This window comes from Zophobas morio, unplaced genomic scaffold, assembly GCF_036711695.1.
Source record: "Zophobas morio isolate AGI-343-1 ecotype UQ-CSIRO unplaced genomic scaffold, CSIRO_AGI_Zmor_V1 ptg000016l, whole genome shotgun sequence".
Taxonomy (NCBI): Eukaryota; Metazoa; Arthropoda; class Insecta; order Coleoptera; family Tenebrionidae; genus Zophobas; species Zophobas morio.
This window is the reverse complement of record NW_026972121.1, coordinates 4,694,633-4,714,592: the sequence shown is the minus strand read 5'-3', so window position 1 is coordinate 4,714,592 and position 19,960 is coordinate 4,694,633. Positions and strand designations below refer to the sequence as shown.

Genomic DNA, 19,960 nt, shown 5'->3' with positions numbered 1-19,960 from the left:
TTATTTTTTAGTTTTTATTATAATTATAATAATAATAGAAGTGGTTTGATGACCCCCGCCCGGATTAGAAAGTGTCCGATTGAAATATCGAGCAGTGCGTGCCCGAGCACCAGCACCCAGAACACGGTAGTGAAGAAGTCTCGGTCAAGGGAAACGCGCACGCGTCTCGTAGCCAGAAATCTTAGGAATGCTGTTCTGCTTAATCAGCTATTAGGTTTTTTATGTGATGGCAAAGATCATCTTTTCGACAACCATACACCCTTTCACTTCGCATACCTGCTGGTCACGTGAGCGCTGCTCGGAACTAGATTTATCGAATGAGGTTATGGAGCCGGTTACCCACTTGCCGCCGTGGTGGAAATGTACAAATATGGGATGAGATGAAAGTGACGTCTGGAGGTATTGTGGATCGAGCGCGGTTTTTGGGTTGACGGTCGAAATTGAATTGTGATGGTAAATCGAAAGGTGACGATTCAATCTTTACTGGTTAATTTTTAAAAAACTGTATCAGTAAACACATGAACTTTGGTGGGATAAAATTATGTCTAGTTTTCCGTGAAAATGAACACTTATTAGTTTTCTACTTTTTTCATTTTTTGTTGCATTTCTGTTCTGTAAATAATAGGAGTACCATAAAATTTAAAGTTTGCTGATTATGCAACCAACAAAACATCCGAAAAAACTGTATCAAGTGTGATCAAGAAGATAAATCAATTTTACCATCCTTGATTTGCTTTTTCTATATACTTAACACATGACAAATCACTGTCAGTGTGACATCAGTGTGTACAAGAATGTTTTCAAAGAATTTTAATGTTAAAAAAATGTGTTGGCAACACTAACGTACTCCGTGTGCAAATTGACATTTGTGAAATAACTGTCAATTAACCTTTAAATAACTGCAATGCCAACATGATCATTACAAAAATAAATTGCATAGCTTACTACACGGTTTCTTTTAATTATGTGGTACTTAAAAAATCAATATGGCGACGACGGAATGGCCGTTATTTAATGAAATATTTAAATTATATTTCAAAAGCTCTGAAACTAAGAAAAACTGCAATTTCAAGAAGTTTGCTTTTGAAGAACTGAAGAAAAACGTAAGCTGAAAACGTGTGGAGTTCTTCCTAAATTAGAAGAAACAGATGAAGATGTTGAAAATGTTAGAGTACCGGTGAAGTTGAAGAAAAAATAAAATAGATGACATTTATAAGGGTTTTAGAAGAATGCTATTACTAAGCACAGAGGGACACAAAAATTTCGAAACGTAAACTCAAGTTCTAAAAGAATTCTGTCTTGAAGAAAGAAGATCCAGAAGACTTCCGTTTCCAGTACAAGATTTAAGTTGAAAAAAAAAATGGCTGATACTAAGGTTCTGGAAAAATGCTATTTCTAAACACGAAAACACAAGAATTTTGAGCCCTAAACTGGATAATCAGATTCTAGAAGGATTCTGTTTTGAATATAAAAGAACCAGAAGAATTCCGTTGGTTCTTAAAGATTGACACTATAATAGATGGCATTTAATAAGGATTCTAGAAGCTATTGGGAAATACAGATTGATACAGAAATTTCACGACCTAAACTGAACAAAGTTCTAGAAGAATTCTGATTTGAATAGGGAAGAACCAGATGAATTCGGTTTCTAGTACAAGCCTGAAGTTGGAGAAGAAATATAATGAGTTTTGAGCCTTAAACTGGATAATCAGGTTCTAGAAGAGTTCTAGTTTGAATATAGAAGAACCAGAAGAACTACGTTGGCTTTTAAAAAGGGTTCTAGAAGCTGTTACTAAATACAGAGTGACACAAAAATTGCAGTACGAAACAGAAGAACGTTCCAGAAGAATTCTGTTTTGAAGAGGGAAGATTTAGAAGAATTCAGTTTCCAGCACAAGGATAAAGTTGGAAAAAAAAGGTTGTAGAAAAATGCTATTTCTAAACACGAAAACACGCACTATTTTGAGTCCTAAACTGGATAATCAGGTTCTAAAAGAATCTTATTTTGAATATAGAAGAACCAGAAGAATTCAGTTGGTTCTACAAGATTGGCACTATAATGGATGACATTTAATAAGCGTTCTACAAGAATTTTAATACTAAATATAGGGAGATACAAAAATTTCGAGACGTAAAACTAAACAACGATCTAGAAGAATTTTGTTTCCAGAACAAGGTTGAAATTGAAGAAAGAATCTAATGTATCACACTTAAAAAAAGTTCTAGAAAAATTTGTAAACACGGAAGCACAGAATAATTTTGAGCCCTAAACTGGATAATCAGCTTATAGAAGAATTCTATTTTGCATATAGAAGAACCAGAAGAATTCCGTTGCCTTTACAAGATTGACACTATAATAGATAACATTTAATCTTTATTAAATTCTCTAGTTCTAGAAGCTGTTACTAAATACAGAGTGACACAAAAATTTCGGGATGTAAACTCAACAAGGTTCTAGAAGAATTCTGTTTTGAATAGGGAAGAACTAGAAGAATTCCGTGTTCAGTACAAGATTGAACTTGGAGAAGAAATATAATGACTGACGCTTAAAAAAAATCTAGAAAATTGCTATTTCTAAACACGAAAACTCTCAAGAATTTTCGGCCCTAATAATCAGGTTCTAGAACAATTCTATTTTGAAAATAGAACAACCAGAAGAATTCTGTTAGTCTGCAAAACTGACACTAGAATAGATGACTTTTAATAAGGGTTCTAGACGAATGCTATTATTCCTAAGTACAGAATGACACAAACATTTAGAGACCTAAAGTAAACAAAGTTCTAGAAGAATTCTGTTTTCAAAAGGGAAAATCCAGAGGAACCAGGTTCCAGTACAAGGTTGAAGTTGGAAAAAAATAACGGTTGACACTTAAAAAAGTTCTAGAAAAATGCTATTTTTAAATACGAAAACCCGCAAGAATTTTGAGTCCTAAACTGGAGAATCAGGTTCTAAAAGAATTCTATTTTGAATATAGAACTAGAAAAATTTCGTTGGCTCTACAAGATTGAAACTATAATAGATGACATTTAATAAGGGTTCTAGAAAAATGCTATTCGTAAATACAGAATGACACAAAAATTTAGAGACCTAAAGTAAACAAAGTTCTAGAAGAATTCTGTTTTTAAAAAAGGGAAGATCCAGAAGAATTCAGGTTCCAGTACAAGGTTGAAGTTGGTAAAAATAACGATTCACGCTTAAAAAAAGTTCTACAAAAATGCTATTTTTAAATACGAAAACACGCAAGAATTTTGATGCTGAACTAGATAATCAGGTTCTAAAAGAATTCTATTTTGAATATAGAACAACCAGAAGAATTCCGTTGGCTCTACAAGATTGACACTATAATAGATGACATTTAATAAGGGTTTTAGAAGAATGCCATTATTTCTAAAGACAGAATGACACACAAATTTAGAGACCTAAAGTAAACAAAGTTCTAGAAGAATTCTGTTTTAAAAAGGGAAGATCCAGAAGAATTCAGGTTCCAGTACAAGGTTGAAGTTGGTAAAAATAACGATTCACGCTTAAAAAAAAGTTCTAGAAAAATGCTATTTTAAAATACGAAAACACGCAAGAATTTTGAGTTCTAAACTGGAGAATCAGATTCTAAAAGAATTCTATTTTGAATATATAAGAACTAGAAAACTACAAAATTGACACTATAATAGATGACATTCAATAAGGGTTCTAGAAAAATGCTATTTTTAAACACGAAAACTCGCAAGAATTTTCGGCCCTAAACTAGATAATCAGGTTCTAGAACAATTCTATTTTGAATATAAAACAATCAGCAGAATTCCGTTGGATCTACAAGATTGACACTATAATAGATGTCATCTATAAGGGTTCTAGAAGAATGTTATTATTCCTAAATACAGAATGACACAAAAATTTAGAGACCTAAAGTAAACAAAGTTCTAGAAGAATTCTGTTTTAAAAAGGGAAGATCCAGAAGAATTCAGGTTCCAGTACAAGGTTGAAGTTGAAAAAAAAATAACGGGTGAAACTTAAAAAAAGTTCTAGAAAAATGGTATTTTTAAATACGAAAACACCCAAGAATTTTGAGTCCTAAACTGGAGAATCAGGTTCTAAAAGAATTCTGTTTTGAATATAGAAGAACTAGAAGAATTCCGTTGGCTCTACAAAATTGACACTATAATAGATGACATTTAATAAGGGTTCTAGAAAAATGCTATTTCAAAACACGAAAACTAAACTAAACAAAGTTCTAGAAGAATTCTGTTATAAAAAGGGAAGATCCAGAAGAATTCAGGTTCCAATACAAGGTTGAAGTTGGAAAAAATAACGGTTGACGCTTAAAAAAGTTCTAGAAAAATGCTATTTTTAAATTCGAAAACACGCAAGAATTTTGAGTCTTAAACTGGAGAATCAGGTTCTAAAAGAATTCTATGTTGAATACAGAAGAACTAGAAGAATTCCGTTGGCTCTACAAGATTGACACTATAATAGATGACATCTAATAAGGGTTCTAGAAGAATGCTATTATTCCTAAATACAGAATGACACAAAAACTTAGAGACCTAAATTAAACAAAGTTCTAGAAGAATTCTGTTTTAAAAGGGGAAGATCCAGAAGAATTCAGGTTCCCGTACAAGGTTGAAGTTGGTAAAAATAACGGTTCACGCTTAAAAAAAGTTCTAGAAAAATGCTATTTTTAAATACGAAAACACGCAAAGAATTTTGAGTTCTAAACTGGAGAATCAGGTTCTAAAAGAATTCTATTTTGAATATAGAAGAACTAGAAGAATTCCGTTGGCTCTACAAAATTGACACTATAATAGATGGCATTTAATAAGGGTTCTGGAAAAATGCTATTCCTAAATACAGAATGACACAACAATTTCGAGACCTAAACAAAGTTCTAGAAGAATTCTGTTTAGAATATAGAAGAACCAGAAAAATTACGTTGGCTCCACAAGATTGACATTATAATAAATGGCATTTAATAAGGATTCTAGAAGTTGTTATTAAATACAGATTGATACAAAAATTTCGGGACGTAAACTGAACAAAGTTCTAGAAGAATTCTGTTTTGAAGTGGGAAGATCTAGAAGAATTCTATTTTGAATATAGAAAAACCAGAAGAACTCTATTGGCTCTACTAGATTATCACCATAATAGATGACATTTAGTAAGAAAAATGTTATTCCTAAATACAGAATGACACAAAAGTTTTGAAATCCGAACTGAACAAAGTTTTAGAAGCATTCTGTTTTGAACAGAGAAGATCCAGAAGAACTCAGTTTCCAGTACAAGGTTAAAACTAGAAAAAATATATAATGGGTGAAATGTTATTTTTAAACACGAAAGCATCCAATAATTTTCAGCCTTAAATTGGATAATAAGGTTCTAGAAGAATTCTAATTCGAATATAGAAGGACTAGAAAAATTCAGTTGGCTGTACAGGTTTGACACTGAAGAAAGAATATAATAGATGACATTTAATAACGGTTCTAGAAGAATGGTATTACTAAATATAAAGGAACACAAAAATTTCGAGGCGTAAACTGAACAAGGTTCTAGAAGAATTCTGTTTTGAAGTAGAAAGATCTAGAAGAATTATAATTCGAGTGCAAGGAAAAGTCTAAGAAAGAATATATTGCATTACAATTAAATATCTTCAATTAAGTACGTTCAAGAAGAGTTCTATTGTGAAAATAGAAATAGCAGAGGACTTCCTTCCATTAGTAGTACAAAATTGACATTGAAAAAAAAATATGTGTGACATTTAATAAGGGTTCTAGAGGAATGCAAATAGTAGACGTACAGGGACATAAAAATTTCGAGAAGTACACTGGATGATTAGGTTCTAGAAGAGTTCTAGTTTGAAAATAGAAGTACCCGGTTGAGATTGAAGAATGAATACAATGCATGACATTTAATAAAGCTACTAGAATGACCGTATCTTCACAAAATTTCGACACGTAAACTGAACAAGGTTGTCGAAGAATTCTAGTTTGAAGCGGGAAGATCCAGAATAATTCTGTTGTGTTCTGAATTTTAAATATGTTGCTCTCAACCCGACTTAAACCCCAAAAACAACAATTACTCATCGCTGCGCCCGTAAACATTGACAAACGTTAAACTCTGACGTCAGCGCGGCTCGTCCAATCCGCGCGCCGTCCGAAAAATCCGGAAAAGATGATAGATCTCAGAGGTCAATACCTCTCGAAATGAATCCGGCATATGCATGTCATTAATTCGGCCGTAGTCCTGCTTCAAAGAAAGCTGACGCAGCGGATTGTAAACATTCCCATCTCGCAAACGCCGAAACCCAGCATCGTTTTAAGTGCATCCGATTTTTCAGTCTAATTGGCAGTTTTATGCAGGCGCAAAAAGAAAATTCGTGTCGCTGCTCGCTGGAATTTTCGCTTTTTAACGAAATTATTCGCCGGTGTTATCCGCTCCGATCGGAGTGGAAGAATGTGGGGTCAATATTGACACGGGGGGCCGGGACCAGATTCTTGTGTTATGATTATGAATAGTGAGAGTATGGGTATTGATGACTCCTGGAGTGTAATTTAGACCGAGCTGGAGGTTACACCCCTTTGAATTTAAATTCCACATTCTTTTGTGGATGGGTCTTGCTGTGGTCCTATCAAAACAAGTTTCAAAGCTTATTACTAGACTAATTTGATATTCAAGGTCGGATTTACACACAAATAAGCAGCGCTGAGGAATCACGTCGTAACAATTATGTTTTATCCGGCTGAAGACAAATCAGTTCGTCGGGTTTACCTGGACGGTACCAATTTTTAAATTAAAAAATTTTTGTCTAGTATCAGCAACGTACTCACACTCAACAACTTAGATTTTTATCTAACGTAGACTAGACACCTAGCAGCTGCTGTCAGTTATCAATCTTAATCACCACTTTTTTAATTTAATACAAAAACACAGACCTTTGGTACCACCGTCCTCCGCATACACCCCAACGAAAACGGGAACATCTCAAACCCACCACACTTCCCAAAAATCCACAATTTTTATCCCAATCCGGTCTGTCTTATCTTATCGATGACAATAACCAGGCTTAGAAAAAAATTCGCAATCTCTATAACAACGCCATTACCTCGATCCAAAAGGGAAACGGCTCTTATCGCGTCCCTTATCAGTGAAATTTCATTGAGAGCAGCTGCATGGTACCACCATTGTGAATAATAATCGCTCATTGTTGGTTAATTGCAAATTGGAGTTTCGTTATGGTAACTGTAAAGCTGCAAGCTGCTGGTGCGACTGTAACACTGTTGCGAAGTGTGACAAGATAATGGCTCTTAGGAGCCACGAAAAACCCTCCAGGTTTGACCGCCCTACTTCCGTTTGTTCCACACGAGCCAAGTTTTAAATTACAAGCCATTCATGAATGTCGAAGGCATAAATTTGGTTATAGAAAACGGGGCGTGGTTGGAATGGGTACTCCGTAATTGCTCGGTCTGGTCTATATAGGTGTACTGGTTTTGGGCAAGTACCAAGAAGAGATTGAGTGTTTTTTAAAAACAGACAAAGCGAATATTGGGCGCAAGGCGGTAGTACCTTCCGTTAAATTGGAGTGGTACTACGAGTACAAAGCGTGGTTTAATTAGTATCAGTACCAAGACGGTACTGATTCGGTGCTAAAACAGTACAGTAGAAAATTTTGCGATTTTTTTTTAATGCCCAAAACCAAAATACTCTTTTTTATTGAACCAATCTGGAATTATCTTCCGTAATTTTGAAAAAAAAAACTGCTTTTGAGATCGGAAATGAACCCGTCATATATACTCTTCTCAGTACTAAACGGATTGAGTACTTGGTCTGAAATTTGTCTCGTAGAACTAGAAAGGTTCAAGGAAACGAATGCTCAAAACCGCAAAACACCTTCTTGAACCGTTTTGAAATTAGGTCCCGATAAATTTGAAAAAGAACCTGTTCTGTAAAACAGAGAAGATACCTTCCCAGATATATTTTTCCAAATACTAGACGAATTGATTATCCGGTTTGAAAATTAGCTCGAGGGACTAGAAAGGTTCAAGAAATCGAATCCCCAAAACCAAAATACTCATAATTGAATCACTCTGGTTTTATCTTCCGAAATTTTGATGAATAACAGCCCTGTTTTTCAGATCGGAAATGAACCCCTCTTATATATTTCTCTAAATACCAAACGGATTGAGTATCCGGTCTGAAAATTAGCCAGCAAGACCACGAAGGTCCAAGGAATCGAATGTTCAAAACTGCAATACGTAGTTTTACACCGTTCTGGCGTTATGCCAAATATGAATTTGAAAAAAAGACTTTTTTTGGTCGGAAATGACACCATCATTTATTTTCTTCTAAATACTATACAGATCGACCATCGCGTCTAAAAATCATGTAGTGAGTCTAGAAAAGTTCAAGGAATCGAATGATCAAAACTGGATTCCGCTATCTTGAACCGTTGTGGAATTATGTCCCCATAAACTTGTAAAAAAATTGTTTTCTAATTCGAAAATGACACCGTATTTTATATTCTTCTAAATACTAAACGGAGCGAATATTCGGTCTGAAAATTAGTCAATAGGACCAGAGAGGTTCAAGGAATCGAATGCCGAAAACCGCAAAACGCATTCTTGAACCGTTTTGGAATTACTCCAACATATTTAAAAAAAAAACACTTGTTTTTCAATTTAGAAATGATGCCATTTTAACCATGTTTGAAGTTTCTTGTGAAAAGATGGCTATGTATATTAAGAAAAAATTAAGCCCCACCCACATCCATCCCAAACTCAATTGTGATGAATTTTTCATTCGTTGTCAGACCGAGGGGCGGAGCACAATTGCAAAATCGATACTTTCCTACAAAAATTGACTATTTTAAGCGTGTGTGAAGTTTCTAAGAATTAAAAAATCATCACAATTGAGATGGGGTGGGGGGCGGGGTTTATATTTTGCCTTTTTTTCTTCATATACATAATATTCTTTGAACAACACGATACTCAAAAACATGTTTTTAATTTCTTGTAAAGAAATAAGTATTTTGCAGCTAAGCCCCGCCCTCTTAGTTCTCGGCGAATAAAAAAATAATCACAATTGAGATAGGGCGGGCGGGCGGGCTTACATTTTGCCTTTTTGTTTTAATATGTGTAGACTTCTTAGTTCTTTTCACAACAAGAAACTTAAAACATATTTAAAATGGAAAATTTGTATAAGGAAATATCGATTTTGCAATTAGGCTCCGCCCCACTTTTGCAAAAACTATATTTCCTTGCAAAAATCTACCATTTTAACCTTGTTTTAAGTTTCTTGTGAAAAGGTGGCTATGTATGTTAAAAAATACAGGCAAAATATAATCCCCGCCCGCCCACCCTAACTCAATTCTGATGATTTTTTATTCGTCGAGAGCCAAGGGGGCGGAGCTTAATTGCAAAATCCGTATTTCTCTACAAGAAATGAAAAACATATCCATACTAGCTCAATTGTGATGAATTTTTCATTCGTTGCCCTACAAAAATTTACCATTTTAAACATGTTTTCCCTTTCTTGTTGTGAAAAGAGAAAACTGTTTTTTCCTAAATACTAAACGGATTGAGTGTCCCGTCTGGAAATTAGCCAATAGGACAACAAAAGTTCGAGGAATCGAATGCTCTAAACCAAAATACTTATTTTTGCACGGTTCTAGAGCTATCCCGATATAAATTTGAAAAAAAATCTTACTTAGTTCGGAAATGGTACCGTTTTTTATATTCTTCTAAATACTAAACGGATCCAGTTTCCGGTCTGAAAATTAGCTCCTAGGACTTGAAAAGTTTAAGGAATAAAATGCTCAAAACCGCAAAAAACCTTCTTGAACCGTTTTGAAATTAGGTCCCGATAAATTTGAAAAAGAAACTGTTCTGTAAAACAGAGAAGATACCTGCCCAGATATATTTTTCTAAATACTAGACGAATTGAATATCCGGTTTGAAAATTAGCTAGAGGGACTAGAAAGGTTCAAGAAATCGAATCCCCAAAAAACCAAAATACGCATTATAGAATCACTCTGGTTTTATCTTCCGAAATTTTGATGAATAACAGGCCTGTTTTTCAGATCGGAAATGAACCCTTCTTATATATTCCTCTAAATACCAAACGGATTGAGTATCCGGTCTGAAAATTAGCCAATAGGACCACGAAGGCTCAAGGAATCGTATGTTCAAAACTGCAATACGTAGTTTTACACCGTTCTGGAGTTATGCCAAATATGAATTTGAAAAAACAAAAACTTTTTTCGGTCGGAAATGACACCATCATTTATTTTCTTCTAAATACTATACAGATCGACCATCGCGTCTAAAAATCATGTAGTGAGTCTAGAAAAGTTCAAGAAATCGAATGATCAAAACTGGAATCCGCTATCTTGAACCGTTGTGGATTTATGTCCCGATAAACTTGGAAGAAAATTGTTTTCTAATTCGAAAATGACACCGTATTTTATATTCTTCTAAATACTAAACGGAGCGAATATTCGGTCTGAAAATTAGTCAATAGGACCAGAAAGGTTCAAGGAATCGAATGCCAAAACCGCAAAACGCATTCTTGAACCGTTTTGGAATTACTATAACATATTTAAAAAAAAACCTGTTTTTCAATTTGGAAATGATGCCATTTTAACCATGTTTGAAGTTTCTTGTGAAAAGATGGCTATGTATATTAAAATGTAGTTGTAGAACAAGTAGCATAGTTTTGTGACTTGGGTGTAATGTTTGATCCAAAATTAGCCTTTACTCTACATGTTGATAAAATTGTCAATAAAATTAATAAAACCTTGGGATTTGTTCTAAGACAATGTCAGGAGTTTACTAGCCTTCGTGTCTTTTGCATTTTATATAATTCATATGTTCGCTCATTATTAGAGTACTGCTGTATAATTTGGTCACCTTACTATCAGCTCTATATATCTAGACTTGAAAAAATTCAAAGAAAGTTCATTAAATTTTTATGTTTTAAACTAAATGTTATATTTGATAAGAATAATTACGAACTCATAGTTAAATATTTCGGGCTTAGTTTCTTAATAAGTCGTCGCCATTACTTTGATTTGTGCTTTGTTTTTAATGTGTTAAATAACCGTGTAAATTGTTCCGACATTCTTAATATGTTTTCTTTACATGTACCTAATCGCGCCACAAGAGGTTCTCATTTGCTCCGAGTGCCTTTCCATCGCACACTATATGCTCAAAAATCTCCGTTATGCCGCATGGCTAAACTGGCGATGGAGTATAATGATCTGAACTTTTGTGGTGTGTCAATTAATGTTTTTAAGAGGGAGCTGAAGAATGCTTTAAATATGTAAAGTGTAACTATTGTTATGATTTGTAATGGTATATTCCGTAAATAAACTATTATTATATTATTATTATTATTATAAGAAAAACAAAGGCAAAATATAAGCCCCCCCCACCCACCCTGTCTCAATTCTGACGATTTTTTCATTCGTCGTGAGCCAAAGGGGGGGGGGCGGAGCTGAATTGCAAAATCCTTATTTCTTTACAAGAAATAAAAAACATGTTTTTATTCGAAGAGTGCTATGTATATTAAGAAAAAAACAAGCCAAAAATTAAGCCCCACCCACACCCATCCCAAACTCAATTGAGATGAATTTTTCATTCGTTGTCAGACCGAGGGGCGGAGCAGAATTGCAAAGTCGATACTTTCCTACAAAAATTTACTATTTTAAGCGTGTGTGAAGTTTCTAAGAATTAAAAAATCATCACAATTGAGATAGGGTGGGGGCGGGGTCTATATTTTGCCTCTTTTCTTAATATACATAATATTCTTTGAACAACACGATACTCAAAAACATGTTTTTAATTTCCTGTAAAGAAATGAGTATTTTGCAGTTCAGCCCCGTCCCTTTGGTTCTCGACGCATAAAAAAAATCATCACAATTGAGATAGGGCGGGTGGGCGGGCTTACATTTTGCGTTTTTGTTTTAATATGTGTAGACTTCTTTTCACAACAAGAAACTTAAAACATATTTAAAATGGATAATTTGTATAAGTTAATATCGATTTTGCAATTAGGCTCCGCCTCACTTTTGCAAAAACTATATTTCCTTGCAAAAATCTACCATTTTAACCATGTTTTAAGTTTCTTGTGAAAAGGTGGCTATGTATGTTAAAAAGTACAAGCAAAATATAATCCCCGCCCGCCCACCCTATCTCAATTCTGATGATTTTTTATTCGTCGTGAGCCAAGGGGGCGGAGCTTAATTGCAAAATCCGTATTTCTCTACAAGAATTGAAAAATATATCCATCCTAGCTCAATTGTGATGAATTTTTCATTCGTTGTCCTACAAAAATTTACCATTTTAAACATGTTTCCCTTTCTTGTTGTGAAAAGAAAAAAAAATCTTTTTTTTTATTAGGAAATGATACCGCCTATTATATTTTTCTAAATACTAAACGGATTGAGTGTCCCGTCTGAAAATTAGCCAGTAGGATTAGATAGGTTCAAGGAATCGAATGCTCTAAACCAAAATACGTATTTTTGCACGGTTCTAGAGTTATGCCGATATAAATTTGAAAAAAAAACTTACTTAGTTCGGAAATGGTACCGCTTTTTATATTCTTCTAAATACTAAACGGATCCAGTTTCCGGTCTGAAAATTAGCTCCTAGGACTAGAAAAGTTTAAGGAATAAAATGCTCAAAACCGCATTACATATTCTTGAACCGTTCTGGAATTAGATCCAGATGAATTAAAAAAAATTGGTCTAAAGAGTTTAGACAGTACTTCCCTCGCTGTCGGAAACTTGACGACTGCATGCCTATTATGTTTTTTTTTCTCATTACATTTTTGTAGTGGGAATTTAAAAAAAAATTGTGATGACGTCATCAACATTTTTGCAAGGACACGTATATCAGTTGGGATAGATGTAGTGTAATACTAAGAATAAAATTATTGTGTTCCCAAATTTTCGGGAAAATGAATTGGGTCGTTTTGAATATTGATTTCTTATAATCAATAAAATAACGAAACAATTTACTCACGTATACGGCAACTGAAAATCGTTTATGTATAAACATTCTTAATTTAAGATGACAAGCGTAACAGCATACGTGCATGAGAGTCAAACAGAGAAACTGTAAACAAAACGACCATCGGTTTTATTGCTTCGACTTCCGCTTATTATATAAAACATTGGGTTTTATTTTAATTCTTGACGGTGAAATTCACAATTGGTTGATTATAAACATGTCTATTTCGCATTCGCGGAACCAAGTGACCGCATAAAACAAATGCAGGTCTGTAATGTTAAAGTCGATGTAAATAAGCGTGCTACTCTTATGTTTCAACCGAGTTTTTCCTTTAACAAATTTTGTGTCTACCAAATTGGGTTGGTTGGGGTGTAATACTAATAATAAGTGTTGCCTTTAATTTAATCAACAAAATAAATTGACTTCATTAATTTTTTTGAACCACCTCTTAAGAAAATCTAAAAAATATGAATGGAATGATAAATCACAAGTACAAACTCATCATATTTTTTGCATTTTAGATAGGATTTATTCAGCAAAATTTAAGGGTGACGTCATCAATTTTTTTAGGAGGGATGAACAAATACATTTTGAACAAAAGTTTACCATGCTTATAATAATTTTAAAATATTCCCAAGATTTCAAAGCATTCGGTTTTGTAATTCCTGATTAAATCGATAAAATAAATTCACGCCTTCATTAATTTTTTTGAGTCACCCTGCATATGCAAATCCAAAAATATGAATGGAATGATAAATCACAAGTACAGACTCATCATATTTTGTACATTTTAGATACGATTTATTCGGCAAACTTTTGAGCTGACGTCATCAGTTTTTTGTAGAAGATAACCAAATATATTTTGACTAAAAATTTATTATGCTCTTTATTATAACCTTACAACATCTGCAAGATTTCAAAGCATTCGGTTTTGTAGTTCCTGATTAAATCAATAAAATAAATTTACGCATTCATTAATTTTTTTGAGTCACCCTGTATATGCAAATCGAAAAAATTTGAATGGAATGATAAATCACAAGAAGAGACTCACCATATTTTGTACATTTTAGATAGGATTTATTCAGCAAAATTTTGTGGTGACATCATAAATTTTTTAGGGGGGACGACCAAATACGTTTTGATCAAAAATTTACCATGCTTATGATAATTTTAAAATATCTTCAAGATTTCGAAGCATTCGGTTTTGTAGTTCCTGAGTAAATCAGTAAAATAAATTTACGCTTTCATTTATTTTCTTGAATCACCCTGTATATGCAAATCCAAAAAATATGAATGGAGTGATAGATCACAAGTACAGACTGATCATATTTTGTACATTTTAGATATGATTTATTCGGCAAATTTTCGAGCTGACGTCATCAAGTTTTTGGAGGGGATAAGCAAATATATTTTGACTAAACATTTATTATGCTCTTTATGACCTTAAAACATCTGCAAGATTTCAGAGCATTCGGTTTTGTAGTTCCTGATTAAATCAATAAAATATATTTACGCATTCATTAATTTTTTTGAGTCACCCTGTATATGCAAATCCAAAAAATATTAATGGAGTGATAGATCACAAGTACAGACTCATCATATTTTGTACATTTTAGATATGATTTATTCCACAAACTTTTGAGCTGACGTCATCAAGTTTTTGGAGGGGATAAGCAAATATTTTTTGACTAAAGATTTATGATGCTCTTTATAGCCTTAAAACATCTGCAACATTTCAAAGCATTCTGGTTAGCAGATTAAAAATTAAATTTCAAAATATTGTTTTATAATTTTGATTTTTTTTCCAAAAATCTGGACGTTTCGGGTGAAAAGTCGATTCAGAGTTGTAAACTACATGTGTAGGACTATGTTATTTTATACAATTGAAAACCCATTTACTATGTACAATTTTGAAGTGACGTCATCGCATTAGTGGTGGGGATGATTAGACAAATTTTGGTTAGCGTTTTACCATCTACATGATATTCTTAATATAAGTACAAAATTTCACAACAATCGGTCGAGTACTTTCGGAGATTATCTGTCTAATAAAAATCCGGGACAACAGACGGACAGACGGACAGACGGACAGACGGACGGACAGACGGACAGACGGACAGACGGACGGACAGACGGACAGACGGACAGACAGACGGAAATGGGAGACCTATTTCTTCGTCTTCTAGGGGTCATGAAAGATCGAGAAAACGTAAAAGTAGAGAGTCGGCCGACGGACTCCATTACAATACTTCCTTTGCTTACGCTCGGGAAGTAAAAATACTGTTTTTTAAACCCGAAATGACACAGTTCCATATATTGTTCTAAATACTAAACGAATAGAGTTTCCCGTTTGAAAATGGGGTCGTAGGGCTAGAAAGGTCCAAGGAATCGAACGCTCAAAACCGCAATACGCATTCTTGAACCATTCTGTAGTTATTCCAACATAATTTTTAAAAAACCTGTTTTTCATTTCAGAAAAGACGCCGTTCTTTATGTTCTTCTAAATACTCAAAGGATCAAGTATCCCGTCTGAAAATTAGCCCGTTGGATTAGAAAGGTTCAAGGAATCTTAGTGCTCAAAACGAGAATACGCATTCTTGGACCGTTCTGGAGTCGTATCCCCTTAAATTTTGAAAAAAAAAAATGTTTGTTTTATTAGGAAATGATATCGCCACTTATATTCTTCTAAATACTAAACGGATTGAGTGTCCCGTCTGAAAATTAGCCAATAGGACTAGAAAGGTTCGAGGAATCGAGTGCTCTAAACCAAAATACGTATTTTTCCACGGTTCTAGAGTTATCCCAATATAAATTTGAAAAAAAAAACTTACTTATTTCGGAAATGGTACCGTTTTTTATGTTCTTCTAAATACTAAACGGGGCGATATTCGGTTTGAAAATTAGTCAATAGGACCAGAGAGGTTCAATGAATCGAATGCTGAAAACCGCAAAACGCATTCTTGAACCGCTTTGGAATTACTCCAATATATTTAAGAAAAAAAACCTGTTTCTCAATTTGGAAATGATGCCATTTTAACCATGTTTGAAGTTTCTTGTAAAAAGATGGCTATATGTATATTAAGAAAACAAAAGCAAAATATAAACCCCGCCCACCCACCCTATCTCAATTCTGATGATTTTTTTATTCGTCGTGAGCCAAAGGGGCGAAGCTTAATTGCAAAATCCTTATTCCTCTACAAGAAATAAAAAACATGTTCTTGTTCAAAGAATGGTATGTATATTAAGAAAAAAACAAGCCAAAAATTAAGCCCCACCCATATCCATCCCAAACTCAATTGTGATGAATTTTTCATTCGTTATCAGACCGAGGGGCGGAGCAGAATTGCAAAATCGATACTTTCCTGCAAAAATTTACCATTTTAAGTGTGTGTTAAGTTTCTAAGAATTAAAAAATCATCACAATTGAGATGGGGTGGGTGGGTGGGGTTTAAATGTTCCCTTTTTTTCTTAATGTACATAGCATTCTTTGAACAACACAATATTCAAAAACATGTTTTTAATTTCTTGTAAAGAGATAAGTATTTTGCAGTTAAGCCCCGCCCCATTGGTTCTTGGCGAATAAAAAAAATCATCACAATTGAGATAGGGCGGATGGGCGAGCTTATATTTTGCTTTTTTGTTTTAATATGTGTAGACATGTTTTCACAATAAGAAACTTAAAACATATTTAAAATGGAAAATTTGTATAAGGAAATATCGATTTTGCTATTAAGCTCCGCCCCACAATTGCAAATCCATATTTCCTTGCAAAATGTACAATTTTAACTATGTTTGAAGTTTCTCGTGAAAAGATGGCTATGTATTTTAAGAAAACAAAGGCAAAATATAAGCCCCGCCCACCCGCCCTATCTCAATTGGGATGATTTTTTTATTCGTCGTGAGCCAAGAGGGCGAAACTTAATTGCAAAATCCGTATTTCTCTACAAGAAATGAAAAACATATCCGTCCTGGCTCCATTGTGATGAATTTTTCATTCGTTGTCCTACAAAAATTTCCCATTTTAAACATATTTTACCTTTCTTGTTGTGAAAAGAAAAAACTGTTTTTTTCTAAATACTAAACGGATTGAGTGTCCCGTCTGAAAATTAGCCAATAGGACTAGAAGGGTTTGAGGAATCGAATGCTCTAAACCAAAATACGTATTTTTGCACGGTTCTAGAGTTATGCCAATATAAATTTGAAAAAAAAAAAAAACTTACTTAGTTCGGAAATGGTACCGTTTTTAATATTCTTCTAAATACTAAACGGATCCAGTTTCCGGTCTGAAAATTAGCTCCTAGGACAAGAAAAGTTTAAGGAATAAAATGCTCAAAACCGCAATACATATTCTTGAACCGTTCTGGAATTAGATCCAGATGAATTAAAGAAAGTTACTGTTTTTTAAACCCGAAATGACACAGTTCCATATATTGTTCTAAATACTAAACGAATTGAGTTTCCCGTTTGAAAATCCGGTCGTAGGGCTAGGAAGGTCCAAGGAATCGAACGCTCAAAACCGCAATACGCAGTCTTGAACCATTCTGTAGTTATTCCAACATAATTTTCAAAAAACCTGTTTTTCATTTCAGAAAAGACGCCGTTCTTTATGTTCTTCTAAATACTCAAAGGATCAAGTATCCCGTCTGAAAATTATCCCGTAGGATTAGAAAGGTTCAAGGAATCCTAGTGCTCAAAACCAGAATACGCATTCTTGGACCGTTCTGGAGTTGTATCCCCATAAATTTTGCAACAAAAAAAACTTTTTTTGGTCGGAAATGACACCATCATTTATTTTCTTCTTAATACTAGATGGATCAAGCATCGGGTCTACAAATCATGCAGTGAGTCTAGAAAGGCTCAAGGAATCGAATGATCAAAACCGGATTCCGCTAACTTAAACCGTTGTGGAATTGTGTCCCGATAAACTTGGAAAAAAATTGTTTTCTAATTCGAAAATGACACCGTATTTTATATTCTTCTAAATACTAAACGGAGCGAATAATCGGTCTGAAAATTAGTCAATAGGACCAGAAAGGTTCACGGAATCGAATGCCGAAAACCGCAAAACGCATTCTTGAACCGTTTTGGAATAACATATTTAAAAAAAAACCTGTTTTTCAATTTGGAAATGATGCCATTTTAACCATGTTTGAAGTTTGTTGTGAAAAGATGGCTATGTCTATTAAGAAAACAAAGGCAAAATATAAGCCCCGCCCACCCACCCTGTCTCAATTCTGATGATTTTTTTATTCGTCGTGAGCCAAAGGGGTGAAGCTTAATTGCAAAATCCTTATTTCTCTACAAGATATAAAAAACATGTTTTTGTTCAAAGAATGCTATTTATATTAAGAAAAAAACAAGCCAAAAATTAAGCCCCACCCACATCCATCCCAAACTCAATTGTGATGAATTTTTCATTCGTTGTCAGACCGAGGGGCGGAGTAAAATTGCACAATCGATACTTTCCTACAAAAATTTACTATTTTAAGCGTGTGTGAAGTTTCTAAGAATTAAAAAATCATCACAATTGAGATGGGGTGCGAGACGGGGTTTATATTTTCCCTTTTTTTCTTAAAATATATATAGTATTCTTTGAACACCACGATACTCAAAAACATGTTTTTAATTTCCTCTAAAGAAATGAGTATTTTGCAGATAAGCCCCGCTCCCTTGGTTCTCGGCGAATAAAAAAAATCATCACAATTGAGACAGGGTGGGCGGGCTTACATTTTGCCTTTTTGATTCAATATGTGTAGAATTTTTTTCACAACAAGAAACTTAAAACATTTTTAAAATGGAAAATTTGTAAAAAGAAATATCTATTTTGCAATTAGGCTCCGCCCCACAATTACAAAATTCATATTTCCTTGCAAAAATGTATCATTTTAACCATGTGTTAAGTGTCTTTTGAAAAGATGGCTATGTATAATAAAAAATACAGGCAAAATATAATCCCCGCCCGCCCATCCTATCTCAATTCTGATGATTTTTTTATTCGTCGTGAACCAAGAGGGCGGAGCTTAATTGCAAAATCCGTATTTCTCTACAAGAAATGAAAAACATATCCATCCTAGCTCAATTGTGATGAATTTTTCATTCGTTGTCCTACAAAAAATTACCATTTCAAATATGTTTTACCTTTCTTGTTGTGAAAACAAAAAACTGTTTTTTTATCAGGATATGATACCGCCACTTATATTTTTCTAAACACTAAACGGATTGAGAATCCCGTCTGAAAATTAGCCAAAAGGACTAGAGAGGTTCGAGGAATCGAATGCTCTAAACCAAAATACGTATTTTTGCACGGTTCTAGAGTTATGATAATATAAATTTGAAAAAAAAAATTACTAGTTCGGAAATGGTACCGTTTTTTATGTTTTTCTAAATACTTAGCGGATCCAGTTTCCGGTCTGAAAATTACCTCCCAGGACTAGAAAAGTTTAAGGAATAAAATGCTCAAAACGGCAAAAAACCTTCTTGAAATTAGGTCCCGAAAAATTTGAAAAAGAACCTGTTCTGTAAAACAGAGAAGATACCTTCCCAGATATATTTTTCCAAATACTAGACGAATTGAGTATTCGGTCTGAAAATTAGTCAACAGGACCAGAAAGGTTCAAGAAATCGAATGCCGAAAACCGCAAAACGCATTCTTGAACCGTTTTAGAATTACTCCAACATATTTAAAAAAAAAAACCTGTTTCTCAATTTAGAAATGATGCCATTTTAACCATGTTTGAAGTTTCTTGTGAAAAGATGGCTATGTCTATTATGAAAACAAAAACAAAATATAAGCCCCGCCCACCCACCCTATCTCAATTCTGATGATTTTTTCATTCGTCGTGAGCCAAAGGGGCGAAGCTTAATTGCAAAATTCTTATTTCTCCACAAGAAATAAAAAACATGCTTTTGTTCAAACAATGCTATGTATATTAAGAAAAAAACAAGCCAAAAATTAAGCCCC

At 33.9% G+C, this 19,960-nt stretch overlaps 1 protein-coding gene across 1 annotated transcript in view; it reads right to left on the bottom strand.

The window, feature by feature from the left end:
• LOC135129613 (uncharacterized) overlaps window positions 1-19,960 on the bottom strand; it is a 40,628-nt gene that overhangs the window by 2,825 nt on the left and 17,843 nt on the right. The window lies entirely within an intron of this gene.